We start from the raw sequence: 6,000 nt of genomic DNA, 5'->3' as shown, positions 1-6,000 counted from the left end.
CTCAGGTTTTCTTCCAGTAAATAAAAGCTTTTTTTACTTTTTTGTTTTTAAACTTAAAATTAATCCATTCAGATGAATATGTTCTTTCATTTGCAACAGGAAGTTGTAAGTTGCACTCAGGTTTTCTTTCAGTAAAAAAAAAGCTTTTTTACTTTTTTTTTTTTTAACTTAAAACTTAGTCCATACAGATGAACATGTTCTTTCATTTGACTTAAGTAAAAAATAAAAAGTAATTTTTCACTGACTATTGCAGTTAAGCAGTGTTTACACTTCTGTAGCGAATTCCCATTGCTTATTTCAGATAGCATTTTCTAAACTATTTTTTTCCTGCTATTATATAATGGAAATGACTGTGTCCATAAGCATTTCATTGCTAAGATTTATTTTGTTTCAGGTAAGTCCAAAAAACTGCAAGTTTTTATTTTCCATATATTACTTGCCTGAACTAAAAAATTATTTTGGAAACCTGGGCCATGTTTCATCTGCATCCTTCCTCATTTTTCCTGCATTATTTTCCAGACACAATACTGCTGATGGCAACAACAGGAGATCTCTTTGTCTCTCTGTCACTATTGAATAGTCAGCAATGGGGGCTATGGGGAGAAAATGCAAACACGAATGTGCACATACATTGTTCATTAATGCATTTCTCCATCAGCAGGTGCATACCTTAGAAGCCTCTAGAGCAAAATAGGAGTTTAGTGACTTTCATAACGTGAAAATACTGTCAGAATCACACTCAGGAGGCATTAATGTTATTTCATATAGAGGTATCTTTTTGAAACTGAAGAGTTAGCTCCCACTGCTATATAAACTGCCAGGTCTGGAAGATAGTGAAGATTGCAGTGTAAAGTGCACATACATTGTTCATTAATGCATTTCTCCATCAGCAGGTTCATACCTTAGAAGCCTTTAGAACAAAATAAGAGTTTAGTGGCTTTCATAACGTGAAAATACTGTCAGAATCACACTCGGGAGGCATTAATGTTATTTCATATAGAGGCATCTCTTTGAAACTGAAGAGTTAGCTCCCTCTGTTATATAAACTGCCAGGTCTGGAAGATAGTGAAGATTGCAGTGTAAAACCACATGAACAATTAACTTTTTTTTTTTGTTATAAGAAAACCTTCTCATCCAGAAATTATATGTATATATATATTAATGTGTTGCACAGAAAAACAGATTTCTTTGATAACTACCAATGACGAAAAAGTAAACCCGTTTCTGTCAAAGTTGTGTAAAACTGTCCTTTGATCCACTGAAAAAAATGATAAAAAGAAATAAATAGTTTTGAGGGCACTCTGAAGTGAAGGTAATTTTGGTATCACTGGTGAAATGCAAAGGTCAGAAAAAGTCATCTCAATGCATTTAAAAATGAAAAATGTTACCTCTTATTAGGTTTTTTATGGAGTTGTAATGACACCTGGTCAATGCTCAAAGAACCATTTAAACCCGGAGAAAATTGAAAAATTAAGGTAAAATACAGAAAACATTCCCTTTTTCTTTCATTAGGCTTAACTCATTACTTTCCTTACTTTTTCCCCTTATTCAGCAAGCATCTCGTAAGAGTTTTAGTCAACCAATGACTTTTGGTTGAATATAAATGTTGCCCAGCTCTAGTAAACCTACTTTTGGCTTATACAACCTGAGCTATCATTTTGTGACCCAGACACACACACACACACACACACACAGACACACACACACACACACAAAGCTATAAATCAATAAGAGATCACAAGTGAAGAAAATAATTTGAGCAAATGTCACTGCAATTTGACAGAAATAGGGAGTGTGAAAAGAACTCAGTAAGAGTTTAGACTTTGCCATACAAGAATTTTGCCTGCACCTAGCCTAATAGTGAAGTATGATTACTTTCTGCTTGCTGCCTTATTATAAAGGTATTATAATTTGCTCTTAAAAAATGCATCAAGGACAAATGCTTAAATGTCCAGAGTATAATTTTAACATCAAGATCACTCAGTCCTGGCATTTGTCTTAAAATATGGACACTAATATAGTTTGACTGTGATCAGTATTTTATTTTCTGTAATATTCTTTTGAAATAAATGGGATAGCACCTGAGGCAATATGAACTTCAAAGTATTAGAGTATATGCTGTGGAGTATATATGTCCATGTTGCTGATTTCCATGCATCCCTGATTTGTAATAAGACTTCTTCCTTGAAATTACTGACAATATCAACATTGTCTTCAATAATGACAAGTTATTTGACTTTATTCTATGGTTTGTCTACAGTCTTTGATCTAAACATCCTATGGTTTTGAGATGCTGGAGTCAAAGAAGGGTTAGAGATTTAAAAAGCAACAGTCTTTAAAACCATTAAAAAAAACCAAGAACTCTAACACATTTTAAGATACAAAGTATTTTAGACTCTAAATAAACATATTAATGAAGTGTTTTTTTCAGATCTATTTCCATGCTGAGTCTCAAATTTTTAATTCTCAGTGTAATAGGTATTAAAGGACAAACATACCATTCAGTCAGCGAAAAATATTAGAAACTGTAAAAATATTTTGTTGTTTTAAAGACTATTCTTTGGTGGATAAAGGCACATCTTTTTATTACTGCAGCAGTCCTTTGGGCCACTGAATGTGATCAAATGTACCTGATAATCTCCTCTTTCATGCAGTGTTACGGCATTTGTTCTTAGGTAGTGCATGGCACAGATAAGTGAGTATTCAAAAGTGTGAATGAATACTGAGGATATCACACATTTAGCAGGAACAGAAAAATAATCCAAAGATTTGTTCCAGAACTGTGTTACTAGTTTTCCTGCTATTATATTGTTAGAAATCATGATTCCAGATTTAGAATAGTATTAATTGGCATTTTCATTTCCTATGTCTCTTGTAATTTTCAAGCTTTTAGTTATGTTCTATTGACAGTGTTAAGGAATTATGACTAAACAAGAGAATAAATATTCTTTGTCAGAATTTTTTAGCCATGTTTAATTATGAAGTAGACCTGAGTTGCAGATCTGCTGCATTTCTATTGTAACAGCCACAGCTTCTTGCAGTGTTACGGTCCTGGCATAATTTCCAGCCTACTAGGTATGGACTTTTTTATTTATTGGGAAAGAAAAGAATAGCTACAATGTCACCTGGAAGCCTTGTAGTCAGAAGAAGTAATGAAAGCTGAGGAGGGTAATTATTGGAAAGGCTATGTATAAGCCCTTGCCACATCTATCAGTACATGAACTGAGGACTACATAAGGACTGTGCAGTTTGATTAAACACGAGTCATACTTGCTTTGTCAGCAAAGTTTGGTTTTTCCACAGAAATTTTGGGAATATTATAGAGAAAACAGAACAAATGCATTTTCTTGAAGTATCTAAAAGGTTTTGTTGCAGGACAGAAGGAAAAATAACAAAACAATCCTATAGGGATTTTTAACACAGTCCTTTCATTAAGCCAAATAGAATTTATCACTTCCTGTTATCTAACTTGGAGCTCTTATATTCATGAACTATTAAACATTTGTATTTTCTGCAAGATCTAAGTCCCATTGTTTGCGCTAGTTTGTTACAAGTGAAGGAAAAGGTGAAGCCTAGAGTACAATGTCTAATGAAATCTGGAATTATGAAAACTAGTATTTTATCCTTATTTAATTAATGAAGAGCTGCATATTAGTCAGAAAACTGCCTCATGTCCATGTACCCTTTTTTTTTGTTTCACCTTTTGGGTCCCCTTGTTAATTAAATTATAAATGTATGTGGGTGTGTATAATGTCACTCTTGAAAGGACTTAACAAGATCTGCTATCAGATATTTTAATATTACAAATATAAAATAAGTGTCAATGCCTGTGTCGCTCTTTGACCAAAATGTTCTGAAAGTAAAGGAAAATTTAAAGACTATCTAGCAATGAATATTAAATTATACAGTATTTATAGCAGTTGCATGACAAGTAACTATATTTGGCATCCCTAGATGAATCCTTTTTTTTTTGTATAGGACTTTTATATATCTTACAGATAGTTTGAAGGTTGGTTTGGACATATTTCATCAGTATTTCTGAAGATCCATCAAACACTGCTAAACCAACAGAGGTCTTCCAACACTCTTGACATGAAAAGACTGGAATTTTTACAGAAATGTGGTAAGTCCAATGCTCATATTCATAAGACCCTCAGAGGCAGGACACCAGCTGACAGCCAGAAGAAGCTGGAGGACTTGGTAACAGAATCACACAACGCTTTGTGTTGGAAGGCACCTTTAAAGAGTATCTCTTTACACCTCTCCTGCCACAGTCAGGGACATCTTCTAGCCCAAGCTGCTTAAAGCAAAGAAGCGGCATCCATAGCTTCTATGGGCACTTGGTTCTAGAGTCTTACCACCTTGATTGTGAAGAGTTCCTTCCTTATGTTTAAGCTAAATCTAAGCTCTTTTAGTCTAGAACTGTTACCCTCCATCCTATTAGTACCTGCACTGCCTATACCACTAACAAATGCATTGATCTGTAGGAGCCCATAAGGGCTCTTGTCACTCACTTCCACATTTGGGCATTGAGACATTGACTACAGCTCTGTGCATGCAGCCATCCTGTCCACTCCAGCCAATTCCTTATCCATAAAACTGTCCATCCATCAAATCTGTACCTCTTCACTTTGGCAAAAAGGATGTTCTGTGGGACTGTGACAAAGGCCTGGAAGAAGTTGAAGTAGGTACTACCAGTTGCTCTTCCATTTTCCTCCAACAGAGTCACTCCATTGTAGAAGATAACCAGATTAATCAGGCCTTTTGTGGAGCTGTGTTGGCTCTCTCTAATCTCTCTTGTCATCATTATGCCTTGTATAGCTTCCAGGAAGATCTGTTTAATGATCTTATTGAGCACTGAAGTGAAGGCAATTAGCAGGTAGTTCCTAGGGTTCTTAATCTACCCTTTTTAAAAATGAGGGTGATGTTTCCATTTTTCTGGCACTGGTGATTTTGCCTAACTGGCGTGATTTTTCCAATATGATGAAGAGTGGCTTAGCAGCTGAATTTACTGGTTCCTTCAGGACCCTTGTCTCATTTATCAGAGAGAAGTACAATTTCTTTTGTTTTCTTTTTCTGAATAATGTACCTGTAGAAGCCCTTTTTATAATTCGTCACAACCTTTGACAAGATTCAGCCATGCCTTAGCTTTTCTGATCCCACCATACACTCCAGAGGAGTATTCCTATATTCTTCCTGGGAAGCATAACCCTTCTCCCACTGCCTGTGTATTTCCTTCTTGTGTTTCATTTTGAGTGGCAATTCTTTACTCAGCCATGCTGGTCTCTTGTCTTCCTCCTGTAATCCATGGTGCTTTCCTACAGGGCCTGCAGTGTCTTCTTCCCTGTGTTCCAAATTTATGGCCAACACTTTTTTCATCTTACCAGTCTGTGGAGAAGTAGAAGCATATTTCCAAGCATTTAAATTCTTGAAGTTAACAATACTATGGAGTACTCTGTCAAGGGGGCTCTGTAAAGTCATATAGAAAAGGACAGAAATTGTCCCCTTTTCTTTTAAGTGAAATTGCGTGTGTGGGAGGCTGTTGTCCTGAGGCAGCAGGTTTCACTTTCTGATACTTTTAATAATTTTTTTAGTAGGGAGAATAGATAGATGAAAAAGAGAAGCAAGTATTCTAAGTTGCCTCAAAGCTAGAATATAACTTGTCTTGTAGTCCTACAGCCAAGACTGGAAACCCACCCCCGCTCCAAAAAAAATCCTAAAAAACCAACAAAACAAAACCAAACCAAAACAAAAAAAAACCAAAAAACCAAAAAAACTGCCACCAAAACCCACAAAAAAACCTGTGGTAATCATTCATACTGCATTTATTCAAATATTCATTGAACTATTTATATTTTACTCATTTATTTGCTTAGGAATTATTTTTTCCTTGTTAAAATTGTTTGGTTTTCCTTAAGTCCATATTAAACTATTCTCAGGAATAATCTTTCATTTTAGATTCAGAATATGATGGCAGGTAGGGTATCAGGTGAATCCTTT

Source organism: Passer montanus, unplaced genomic scaffold (genome assembly GCF_014805655.1).
Source record: "Passer montanus isolate IOZ18808 unplaced genomic scaffold, ASM1480565v1 scaffold11, whole genome shotgun sequence".
In the NCBI taxonomy this organism is placed as follows: Eukaryota; Metazoa; Chordata; class Aves; order Passeriformes; family Passeridae; genus Passer; species Passer montanus.
Note: the sequence above shows the minus strand (reverse complement) of the source record.